General features: G+C 38.0%; 1 protein-coding gene across 3 annotated transcripts in view; it reads left to right on the top strand.

Annotated features, from left to right (window-relative positions):
- LOC134213730 (beta-1,4-glucuronyltransferase 1) overlaps positions 1–13,738 on the top strand; it is a 286,461-nt gene that overhangs the window by 145,907 nt on the left and 126,816 nt on the right. The window lies entirely within an intron of this gene.

The following is a 13,738-nucleotide window of genomic DNA, read 5'->3' as shown; positions in this document are numbered from 1 at the left end:
GCTGATTGTGGCTCGTGATTACGGAATGGAATTACAAGTTTTATTCGATTGAAAAAAACGGCCAGTAGTTTGGAGTGTTTTGCTTTTCTTCATTTTAATGGTCAATTAATTGTATGGAACGAAAGATTTCTTTATCGTAGAATTTATTATTTCGAATTAAACACGTTGTAATAACAGGTCGGGTGTATTTTAGTTCGAAGGATTTTTTTTGTTAAACTCACAGTTGATGTTTTTCAAATGAATTTACAAATTATCAGAAAAAAAATCCTTTACTGATGTTGTTCATAGCACTTTTGAGTTCTCTATTATTATACTACAAAGCACTGCAAATAAATTAGTAAGCAACAAGGCCACTAAATGTTAAAATTCTTTTGATAGTTTTCTAACTTTCATGAGGAATGAATGAGAAAGATATTTGCCCGTGCAGTGCCCTATTTGAGTTCAAATTGAATACATTAATTATACATATAACTATACAAAGCAAATAGTTTTCAAAATCAAACGACGAGTAAAATTGTAACTAATAACAATAAACAAATTAACATTCGTTATTCAATTAAATTTGTGTGTACCTATTTTAATGTTCAACATTGGTTCGTCACTGCTGTCACTATATTTTCATCGTCGGAGTAGTCTGAGTTGCATAGTCTATAATAAGTTCCAATAATCAACTCAAGGTATTAAATTTGTTTTATAATGAAAATTAAATAAATTTAACTCACCTTGCAGAAGGCCGAAACAAAGTGTAATGCAAAAGTCTCGGTTATGAAATCCCCGATGAAATAATATCCCAATCGACCAAACGCAATTGGTGCAGTTATATGGCCCACACTTTCTTTTGCCGGGTTTGGGTGTTTATTTTTGCGAGTAGAGCTCGGCCGTCAACGCCCGTCGTCGCGTCAACGACTTGCTACACCGATCCGATGCAGCCCGAGTGTCATTGGTTGCAATAATTCACGACGTCGCCTCCACTCCGGCACTCCGCATTTGGGTTCCGGTGAAACTGAAGAGGAAGCAACGAATCAAGTGGCATGCAGAAACCTCGGGCTTGATGGGTGGTGTCTTCAATGCCACCGTGAAAGTGGTTACCGCAATATAGAAAAAGAAAACTGTTTAAGAGTTAAGTGTTGATATGCTTCAATGAATGCGACTGGGATCGAATATTGCTTGTTTTATTATTGCAGTTCAACGTGAGCGTCATGATGATGCATTTAGTTCCCTGTTGCATCATCGTCAAACGATGATCTATGAGACAGTGCTTTTAATGTACGTACATGTTCATCTAAAGATGCCACCATCATAGGATACCAAAACGCGCGTAAATATGCATTAAAAGAGGGACATTTATCCGAGTCTGTGTACCTACACACGAGTAGATGAATGTCGAATCTCGTTTCATGCACAGCAATGCTATTCGCATCTCCCGCACTGTGATGTAGTGACATTTCCTTGAGCGAAATCGTGGCTGTAAATCAATTTTTGATGCCTCCAATAGTCCAGCAGTGAGTGACAACGAGAGACGAGGGATGACATAATGAGCATATGGGTCGCGCAACCGCAGCACGACACATTTAATGGCAAATGTTAAATGTTAAACGTGACGCTGTTGTGTGACAGCCGCCAGGCACATTAACCGTAGAGCTGCACAGGAAGCTTTAAGTGCTATGATAGCAGGACAGATAAGAGGTTTCAACTATGGTTTAAAAGTACAAATGTCAAGGCTTATATGAGCTCGAAAATTGTGTATCTGTCAACAGTTCAAATCAGATTGAATTGGTCAAGGTTAGGATGGCCAACTCGGTGGGCATCGAATATTGATGTCGTATTTTTTTCTACACCACCGTTCGTAATAATTGTGCTTATCCTGGATCTTGACAGTTTTAGCACAGTCGAAAGAAAAGTTACTGTTTATTTCTATGCAGTAATGACGACAATTTATTAAGATAACTATTATTTTTTTAGAATTGTGCGTTATTGGGCAGATTATTAAATATGAAAAGCATATTTACTCAAGCCCGCAGATTTTTTTTATATCTGTCGGTATAGTAAAAGTGAAAAAACTACCAATTAATTCCCACGATATCACGCCATTAGTTTAGCTAAAAAATAAAGTGACTAATAGCGTTCATTAAGTGCATTCCCGATGAAGTAAATTCGATTCAACTCATTTTAAAAAAGGCGTGTAATTACAATTATGCGAAACGTCCCTCGCCCATCAATCTACGTAGAAAATTTAATGTGGTCCAGTGGGTCCACTGATTGCCCCATAGTAACTGAAAAGCACAATCATTCAAAATTACCATTCATCCCACAAGCGCAACAGCAGCGGTGAGGGTGAGCGCACTCTTCCAAAATAGCGTTCTTTATTCATTCTATGCACGCTGCTGATCCATTCTCGATGAGGGTCCCTCATTTGACGCTTAAGTAGGCCCATTAGCTGAATGCCTTCCCCATACGGAAGCCGTTCCGCTTCTTTCCCCGAAGCTTCCTGCCCGTTTAATGATGTCCACCGTCACAGAAGCAATGTCGTCCGTCCGGTGGATTGCGGTGTGAAGCGAACCCGTCCGTGTCCCATCCAGCCAGACAAAAGAAGATTGGTTCGGTCAACGACCCTCCACCCAGCTCTTGACTTTCGATCTTGTTAAACTACTTTTCCCATCGCGGCCGACCGACCAACCCAACCGACCGACCGTCCGGTGCGGTTCGTTCTGCTTCTGCTGCTGCTCCGTTTGCCGTCATCCCATTCAGGAACAATTCACACCTTTCGGATGCTCTATTTACATGGATCGAATTCCTGTGACTTGACTCCCTTGCGCTGCGCGCTGCCCGGGTAACAAAAGTCGCGTCGACTGACCGACCGGTAGCAACGGTAGTGGCAACGACGACGACGGCGGCGCGACATTGACGACGACGAAGACCACAGCGAACAATAGGACGGCGGCGAAGAAAAACGTCGGCTTCTGCACCATTTCTGATTCGCGCTACCCAACCCGGCGAGCGCTCGTGGTGGAGGTACTTTGGAGAACAATGAGAACGGGTTGAAGATCTCCTCGGGATTTTCGGTTCATGCGGGGCCAAAGATAACTAATGAATATTTGATTTTCCTCGGTCCGATGAAGCTATTCAGACTTTGTTCCAATTTGTTCCCGAATTCAAGTTCAGTACCTAGTGAAATAGTAAATTTTGGGATTGCCGAAAATCCACCGATATTTTAAATTAGTTTCGTTTTCTAATGTTGATGCTGAAATTTACCATGAGTATTATAGGCATACTTGATGATCATATGACTTTATGCAACTGCAAACTCATATTTGCTACAAGTTAAAATTAACTGAGAAAATTAAGGTTAAAATGGTTAGAAATTATCGGATTTTTAAATAATTGAATAATGACCGTCAAATGAAGATTTTTTTTAGAAATTCTTGCGATAATTCAGAACAAATTTACGCACATTTAAGTTTTTACAATTTGAAGATATCCACAAATTATGACTGGAGATTCCAAAAGGGATCAAAGCAGAGAAGAGTAAAACGTTGTCAATCATCTTTTTTCGTCGTTCTCCGTCTTTGATGTGCTTTGTTACTCTGCACTGTTAAATGAACGATCTCGGTTGAACTGACCACATGGGCATGGTTTGTAAACTTCTTATTCTTAGTTGTGATTTTCCGTATAACTAATGTTTCTTATGTTATGTCTTATGTCGGAAACATCAAAATCGTCATTAAAAATGGAATAACCCCACGTAATTAATCCATACTCAGATATATAATGGAACTGCGCTTTTTTCAGGTCTCTAAACGAAAGAGAAATTCCATTTGAAAAAAACAGTAAAACAGAAACAATTGTACAAAAAGCCATCTCTCATGGAAGACGCTGATATTGGTATAGTATTAGATTCAGAAATGGGCTATGCGAATTTTCATTAATATTCAACATTGTTAATTTCATCTCACACATTCGATCCTGCCCGATTCGCGTTTTACAATCGTTCAATTCCCGTGTAAAATTCGAAGAACGTCCCGTGTAAATTGATAGGAATAACTCCTAGAAAACCGTAAAAATAGGATAAAAATCCATTTGGAATGGATGTAGAATATAGTTTTTGGATGCTCGTGAAATTTATTTTTTGTAAAAATCGAGAGAATTTTATATGGAAATTTTGAAAAATTATCCATTGAAATTCGAAAGAATTTCACGTGGAAATTCGGAAAAATTTCTCGTCAGAAGGCCGAAGAATTTCACTTGGAAATTTAGGGGAAACGAAATTCGGTCCAAAGTTCGAAAAAAAAATCCGTTTAAATCCCGAAGAATTGTGGTGATAAAATAGAATATTTCTTAGGTAAATTCCGTTGTGATTATCATGTGATTTTTCTTTGATTTATGCAGGATTTTTTTAAACATGTTGCAATGATTTTAGTTGTAAATTGAAGTCACACGATTAAAAACGAGAGCAATTCTCTGTGAAATCATTATTATTTTTCGAGATTTCAATTTTGTATTTTTTGATATCTCTCAAATTTTGCATATACATTCTTTGTGATCAAAAAACGTAATTTGCATCATTGGTTTGTCATTTTGACTCTATTCTAACTTTTGACAAGAGCCTAAGCAAAATCACCTTGAATACTTCAAATATTGAAAATAAAACCTAAAAAGCAGTATTATAGCCTTTACGTACACTTAGTGTATGAGAAAGGCAAAAACGATTTTCACAGAAACGAAATTTTCAATTTTTTTTTTATTTTTTGATGTGTTGTAGCAGATAATATATGTATTTTTTTGCACTATGAGTCATAATGGAGAAATGATGGACAAAAAAGATATAATTTTGTTTAAATTAGTTGGTTTTTGAAATTGGTGGAAATATTTTTTTCACGTTTTAATCGACCCGATTTTATGAAAGTACGTTAAATTTCCAATGACAAAGGTATACAGTATTTTTTTATAGACATACTACCCAATCTAGTGGTAATGATTTATTGTGACTCTACATTTTCAACTTTTGGCTATACTTCTTTATTCATGCAAGGCCAAAACTATTTGAATACTAATTCATATACTGCAACAAATGCCAATGGGTTAAAACATGCACACGGCGTTGTCTCTACTATTGGCCAAGGATAGTCTAGGCTTCCTTTTCATCGCAATTTTGTAATTTTCAAATTTATTTGTTATATTTGTCTTGACCATCCTGATTATTCAATATTGAATAGAAGTCTTTGGCTAAATGATATACCAAACATTAGTAAGGTTGAAAGATAAAGAATAACGCTACAGATCACCTGTTCTAGTCAGTGGTAGACGTCCATTACACATGTTACATCTAACCCTCAGGATCATGCGGCTCAAAAGCTTACCGTGCCTACGCCCAACCAGTGACTGTCAGATTTTCTAACAATTCTGTATGATAACCTTCCAAAACCTACATTTGTTGTAGGATATCCTTAGTTATGAGGTAGTGGGAAATCCAATACGATTATTAATCAATAAAATCGAAAGCTTGGGCAGAAAAATGGGTAATTTTATCTTGGCGCTTGGTGTGATTTGGCAGAACCTCGGCCACATACGCATTGTTGTTTCCAACGGGCTAATATGATATTTCCTCATGCGAGTAAAGTTGAGTAAATCGTGGAAAACTTAAATTAAGATTCCCCTGGAATTTTCGTATGGGCAGTGCAAAACGCGCATTGTCTCCTACTATGCAGGATAACGTCTGCTGGGTCAACTAGTGGCTAGTGCATATATTTTGAAAGCGTATCAAAATGCTTCAAAACCGATTTTTATCCCATCAATCTACATTACCTGGAGTGATGCTAACTACTCAATTTCATAGAAACAAATACCATAAAATCTGTGGATTTTTAAATATTTTGGAAATTTTAAATGTTTTACAATATATAGACTTCGTGGAAGTGCGGTGAGAAGCGCAGTTCAATATAGTGTATTGTGTAGTATGTTATGAAGTGAGAATTCGAATCCCACTACTGTTGTGGAAACTCTTCGAATTAAGCGAAAATTTCTAAACTGCTCTACTGGGTATTCCATTGTTTTATGCAAGTGTTCAGTCTGAACCACAATTATTGGTTGAAGACGATGAAATTTTCATTTTCAAGCTTTGGATGTTTCACGAGTTTTCCTGGTGCTAGAGATTTTTTGATTTTTGCAGATTTAAAGGTGCTTCAGATTTTATACATTATCTGATAACCCTTTTATTTCAGATTCTGAAATTGACTCAGATCTTCATGATTCAGATTATTGTCATGACCTAAACTTTTCATAATATCTCCAGAGATTTTTGATACCGTATAATCTAAAAATTTCTAGACCCTCCACATTATTCAAAATGGTTTAGATTCCTAAGATTTCTGCGTTACCCGGAGCCTGACAAATCAAACCAACTTTTGATCCTTCAGATTACTTGAATTCTTTAACATTTTCAGAAACTGTCTACATTTTGAAAATTATTCAAATCTTCATTTTGCAAGTTCAAGTATCATATGCACTGCCTTAGTTACTCTTTTTTTTTCTGATTATTCGGATGAAGACATCTTATTTCGTATGGATTACATAGAATCTACTGATTTTACAGATTCATCATCAAATGCGGGACGTTTTCCGGGACGCCTGACAATGCGGGATAAGTAGGCTGAATCCGGGACGTCTGGTCACTTTACTTTAGGGGAAGCCTGAATGGTCACCTATATGGAATCGCTTTATGCGCTTACACAATGTATTATGTATGTCACCTCCGGTGTTCTTAGAATGACATCATTTACAATTGCATATCTTCTTTCGGTCCTTAAAAGACAAATAAAGATTGGTTGTTGTGCATGGCTTGGATTAGCTTCAAATAGTCATTCACCTGTATTGATTTTTCAGTTGATCAGCTACAATTAAATTGCGGCCAAGTATAATAAAATTTTCTTATCTGCACGTGTTTTGAACATTCCTACAAATATATATTTATTCGTTCTGTTTTTATAATAAACTTGTTGTTTTGCCTATGGCGTTTTTTTGTTCACATAGTTTTCATTCCTTTCTGTCAGTCTCAAACAGACTCCAAACAAGAACCGCTGTATAAACATGAGCTTCATTTGCTTCCATTCAAATGATCACCTCTATGGATTCACTAATGCAATCTACATCCTGAGTTTCACTTTGGAAGTTTTTCAATTGATACCATTCTGGAATCTTTCGTCTTGAATCAAGGCAATAATAAAGCTTTATGCATTTCTTTGAAAGGAATAAATGGCTAGCGAACTCATTGTTTCATATTTGGTATTTTTGTGAATTCCCTCTTTAGTCCCTGGCGACGTAAGCCTACATATGTAATTGACTTTCCTATAAATAGTAACTCATACAGATTCGTATTGAGTGATTTAACCCTTAAAGGCGCAAGGCGATTTTTTAGAAATCGTTGGAAATATTTTTAACTATTTTTACTATTTTTACCATTGAAATTATTAACATTAAACGTATTTTCGGTTTGTTGTTTTAAGACAACATTGCGCATTTAAGGGTAATCCATTGTTGCCTTGTAATTCGGCAAGCTCTTTGGTTGCAAGCTGTTTTCCCCAGGCGGGTGCCAAGCTGTCAAATGTTTGTTGCCTGTAATCAAGCGAATGCCAACGGCACTAACACTACGCCATAGTCTATGAAAAATAAACACTGCAGTGAGTGAGAATGTTCTGAAACGCACAAAGTTTGGATAATGCCAGAAACAACTGTTTCTGCTCAGCAAAGAGTTTCTTCAACCAACATAATTATTTATTTGCATATTTTGCGTACGTAATAAAGTGAAAACACTACGTTTTTACGGATTTGGTGTATTTTTGTTCGTTGCAATCTTTAATTTAATATGTGCTTTCGACACCACTCTCTCTTGTAAAAACGGTAAACAATACAAATTTTCACAAATACCACGACAATTTATAATTGCTGTGCGTCGATTTATCCAGCTTTGATGTTAGAAGTGAGACAACTAGTTGCTCCGACATACCCTCCAGCATCTGTTGATTCTGAAACTCTAGTGCTTCAACGTGGCGGCTGCAATCCTCTACTAGTTGCCGAAGCTCTGTGGAGCTCTCCTTGCTCATTTTCTTTAGATTCAGGAGCCCGTTCACATGGATAGTCCGCTTATTCTCGAAGCGTTGTTCGAGTTGGTGCCATGCAGCAGCGAAATTATTGTCGTTGAGAACTTGGTCGCTGAACATGTTTTCTGCTTTCTCTTTCAACGATTGTGTTAGATAGTGCAGCTTCGATGCGTTCGACAATGATGGATGTTTTCCCATCAGATCAAGAAATAGTTCTTAAGAGGTACAAATTCTACACGTTCTTTGCTAGAGGTACCAATTCCACACTTATACTATCAGCTTCTTCGGGTTTTATTTGCATTCGTCTATTTTCCAACACAGCACTAGCTTTACCAGTATCTACTACTGGGTTTTCTCAGTTCAACTTCCTAAGAAGTCAGCAATTTGTTCCACTCCGTAACAAGTCGACTCTTTCTGATTCCCTCACACGCTAACTTTCACCTACTCAGTGGCTGAGTAAAATTGTATTGCTCTCTCTTTCTATCCCACAGAAATTTTACTCAATTTCCGTTAAAAGCAGGACAACTCAAAACTATGAGTAATCCTGCTTTTGGTAGAAATTGAGTAAAATTTCCGTAGGAAGAAAAGAGACGGCAATACAATTTTACTCAGTCACTGAGTATAGGTGAAAGTTAGAGAGCATGGAATCAGTCGATTGAGGTTATGGAACGAATTTCCCTTGACACAATGGATGCGCGCTATAGGGAACGTTTCCACTCGCGAAACCGATCGTTCTTTTCGAATTCTAGACCAACATTTGAAAAGGGCGTAACAGCCAAAATTTATTCCTTCTGATTCCTCGTCTACATATATAGCTATATATGTAGACGAAGAATCAGAAGGAATAATTTTTGGCTGTTACGCCCTTTTCAAATGTTGGTCTAGAATTATTCTCAATTTTCTACTCGCGGACGAATTCCGGCCATTTTAACAATCCGGTTCGAGTAAGGACCAAAATGTCCAGTAGAAAATCGGAATCCAAAAACTCTTTCAAAAATACTACAAAAAATTCGTGACCGTTTGTTAGCAAGCTAAATAATTTTATTTACCGTTAGAAAGACAATTAATAGACATTGACATAGGCGGGTTGTTTTCTTCGGGGGCACAGCTAGGGGTGTCTATTTCTAAACAGCTTCTCTTTAAATTCGTCTGTACTTTTGGGTGGAACCATATGCAGGGGAAGACTCAGGAAGACATACATACATACATATGTACATGAGCCTGATTTGCTTCTCTTTTAAATGGCCACTTGAATGCTACGCACATTGTGTTTTATAAAATGTACCGTTTGTATTGTCGGTTTGAAATTCTTAGTTTCACACATAAATTATCTATACGGTTTTGCTTTACGTGTTGTTTTGTTACAGTCTACTATGTGTTTCGCTTTAGGCGTACTAAAAAGCCATTATCTAGAGCTCCTTCCCCAATAACCTGTTCCATTCTCCTTTCCAGCTCTATTTCCTCTTTTCTTTACTTTTTGATGGCACAAATCTCACAAATTGAGGGGAACGTGCATCCTGAGCCGGGATTCTGATACCTTTCTGCATCATTTTCAATCCGTGAAAGGTAACTGCCGTACCAGGGTCAACCTAATCCAAATGCTTTCAAAACCCCATAGGATCAGCAGCAGAGGTATTTGACGACGAGTCAGACAAGCCATTATAGACAGCCGGCTATTGTATGACCTAGAACTTATCTGCATTGCATATCGCAACCTGCTCAGCAAAGCGACCTTCACCAGCAAAGTTGGAATCTGCTACTCTCCACACATTCCGAGTCTGCCGGCGATGAAGCAGACATATTGCCATTTCACCACCGCGTAAACCGGGTATATGCCAAAAGCCCGCTTCCATTGCCGCTGCTGCTGCCCGGAATTAGAAGATGCCTCTCCTTATTGAAGATACTGGACCACGCGCGTGTTGATTGATGTCAGTCTCCCTCAGTAGCCAGGATTACCTGGGCGATGAGTACTCCATAGCCAATATAAATCACTCCATCGCACGACGTTTCAATACTGGGGCTCTCCTTATATCGGTAACTGAGTTGCTAAACACGTAGTACAGGAACCACGAACATAACTACATCGACCATTCCATTTCAAGGCATAGGAGTCACAAGTAGCAACCGTTGAACATGTGAATTGTCCGAGTCCGTATGATGAGCTCCGATCTATGGCTACGGAATCCCTTCTAGTATCCGAGATATCTGGGCCTATGATATTGTCAGCTTATCAGCCCTTGTCAAATACGTAGGGCTGCATCACCAAATTTCATTCCTATCAGGGGCCTCCTGGGTGCAAACTACACCCTGCAGAAGAATCTGCTTTCCTTGGGGCTTTAAACATCTTCGCAGTGAATCACTACACTTTTATGGTCTGCTGAGAGGTGAATTGCAGGTTCAATTTTCACTTTAGCAAGCCCGAATTAAAGAATGCCATTTTATGATGGATACTTCTTCTGATGCCACTGCCTTAAATTCCTATCGGATATTTAACGGAGGCATTAAAAAATTCCTAGTCAACCAATCATAGGACTTAGAGCAAGACACTTCCTGTCATCCGGAGATCAGCGCTCAATTCGCTTCCAGTCCTAAGTCAACGTTTCAGCTATAGGAGTCCAACCAATCAGGGCTTAGGACAGCAATCTACCCGGCCCAAAAGAATAATCAAATTTTCCTCGGAGTAAAAGGATTGCTTTTGGATAAACGGTAACCATATCACACTTTGTCTAACGTCCTGTTTCACCCTAACAATTTTTCCGACTTCCTATTGAAATTCCGAAGAACTTTTAATGAATTTTTTATGAATTTTCTGTGGAATTTTGTTTTTGTTTTTGTCCTTCCCTTGGCTATTATTTTTTTTATTCTTCTCCAATACTTTTTCTTTTTTGGCTCTATTTTTTCTCTTATTCCTTTTCTATTCCTGTTCTGTTTCTACTCTATTTCATATCAAATCCATCCTTGTTCTTCTCCTTCGTTATTTCAATAATTTGTTTTCCTATTCCGATTCTCTTCCATATCTAGGGGGAAAGACGGCTTTGGCAGGTTTTGTTCTATTATTGGCAGGGGGGTTTTTGTCGACCAAATTTTATGAAATTTGGCCACAATATTCTTTGATATGCAAAGAATGTTTAGGCCAAATTTGAGCCTAGTCAGTCATAAAAAACCCCCCTGCCAATAATAGAACAAAACCTGCCAAAGCCGTCATTCCCCCTATTAATTTTATATAAATAATAGTATCAAAGCTGGAATATTATTTTTATATTCCTGCTTTAAGCCTATTTTTTATCTGTTCTGTTTTTAAAATCCTGAATCAATTTTTATTATACTTTCATCCACATATTATATTCTTCCTATTTCATTTTCCTCTAATATTAGTCTATCTCTTTTCTGTACCGATATTTCTATACCATTTCTATTTATTTTCTATCTATATTCTATTCCAGAATGTTTTTCCCTACTGAATAATGACATGGCCTCATTTAACATTCCGGTGTCCTTGATCTATTCCAGGTACTGTAGGCCGATGAAAATGATTACCATTTTCAAGAAAACAGAACTCGGATGCCATTGATTAGCCACACTCGGGACGATGTAATCATAGCATAATGAATGATGCCGCACATCGTTAAACTGACACTTTTGTAAAAAGCAAATTGTTTTTGATGGATCATCATCAGCCAACGGGGTAATTAAACGCCGGACACGGCGGAGACAGGACAGAATCGCCATCAGTATCACCCGGGTAGAACGCGTCGTCGGACGTTCGATCAAGTTCCCTGTAACCGATACGTAATTGATGGTTCGCAGCGAGGCGCTGGCTGCAGGGACAATGCGCATCTATGCTGACCACTGCCAACAGCTCACTCTCATCAGATGGTTGAGGCATAGAAAATGTGCGGATTGCGTCGCGGATACCGTCGTATTTTGATGAGAAAATAAATACATTGCTTACTAAACGCCTAGGGCTGTCGTTATTCAAGGGTCATTCACAAACCTTCTCGTCAATTAAAAAACGATCGTATGGGAATAAATTCTATGATAACTTGTTTCTTTGAATATAATTCTCTTATTTCAAAGTCCAGTGATTCAGAGAATGTAATCGGAAGAAAGGCGTTCGTGGTTAATGAACAGCCCGCGGAGAAGAATGGCAACGTCAATTAGCATGCGTGGCCAAAGTAGGCAGAGCCCGCGGTAACGACTGTGGTATGTCTATCGTTCGGGAGGATTGTGCGTCGGTAATTGATATCAGTCCACGCCGCGACGCGAGCATGATTTATTGCAGCGTGAATCAATCTTGTAAGCTCGCGTTGAAAGGTTCTATTTTATTGCCCATTTGTGTACCTTTACACGGATTGTATGAAACATTGTTGTTTGATTGCTTTCGCACAGAATGTAGCATTTTGTGTTAGTTGATAGAGAAGTAGTTTCAGATTTTATTGGTTTGCCAATTTGCCAATTGCGTAGAAGCCGTTAAAACTAGAGAGCTAGTTTTCTCTATTAAACTTTGCCAGAATTTATTTGATAATTAAAGTCTAAGCATTGAGTTATTAATAGGCGAAAACTTCGAGATTTTTTCGCTAGTATGATAATCTTAAAATTAAAACAATTGTGTAGTTGAAGAACATCTCGTAATTTAATTTTAAAATGTGATACTGAGTACAATAAGAGCATCGTTTGAAAAGAACATTTCAAACAAAAAATCGATCAACTTCCTGTTCATAAATATAAGTTCTCGTTTATATCCCCTGATAGGATTCTTTATTAATCTTGTTCTTATTCTATTTTCATTTCAGGTATGCATATCGGTTATGAGGTGACCGTGTTACATTATTGGTAAATATTTTGAGTAAGTTACCGATATTTTATTAAAATACTTATCATCTATCAATTGCGAGCTTTGTACTTTACTCTGATAATAGATAAAATTCTAAGTCGTGTGTTCTCATGAAACTAGCTTATCCTTCCATATCACGAGAAAACCGATTTTTGAATAACTTCTCTCATGTCTTGGAAATACAGAATTTTCAGAATTAAACATTCTTCTTTCATTTAATAGTAACTTGTTTTTCATTCTCTGTCTACTTCAATGATATCAACCACAAATGTATCTCACTGTTACTTTGTTGCATTAATTGAGATTAACGACGACACTTGTTACCATCCTTATCTGCGTGTGCATTTAATCCCAACCGTTATATGAAACTCACACTCATCTCTTAACTACTCAGGTACACCTCACCAGCGCATCCCGATAACGAGACACAAATGGTTTAATTGGGCGGAAAATTGTATTATTGCAGCCTTATCCTTCCGTTCCGATGCCGCGTGCGTCGCCTGTCGGATGGGTTAGTCAGCCGGCGTAGTGCAATGTGTTATGGCTGATAAGAAGCTACCTACTTTGCCGTCGTCCGGGATGTCAGCCACAAGGGACACACATGGCATTTCTATGGCTGTTTAATGAAGCTTCACCGGGAATAATTGTAACGCGGCCAATGTAATGCTGTGAAGCTGCGGTCGCTGCTCGGTGGAGGAAGGTTGATTACCACCGTAGATTAAAACCGTCCGTTGCGTTGCAACAGAAACGATAACTCATAATTAACTGCTATTAATAAAATAAAATGCAAGACAGGTGATGCAATCCGACT

The sequence above is a fragment of the Armigeres subalbatus genome, chromosome 2, assembly GCF_024139115.2.
Source record: "Armigeres subalbatus isolate Guangzhou_Male chromosome 2, GZ_Asu_2, whole genome shotgun sequence".
In the NCBI taxonomy this organism is placed as follows: domain Eukaryota; kingdom Metazoa; phylum Arthropoda; class Insecta; order Diptera; family Culicidae; genus Armigeres; species Armigeres subalbatus.
Note: the sequence above shows the minus strand (reverse complement) of the source record. Positions and strands in the feature narration are given on the sequence as shown.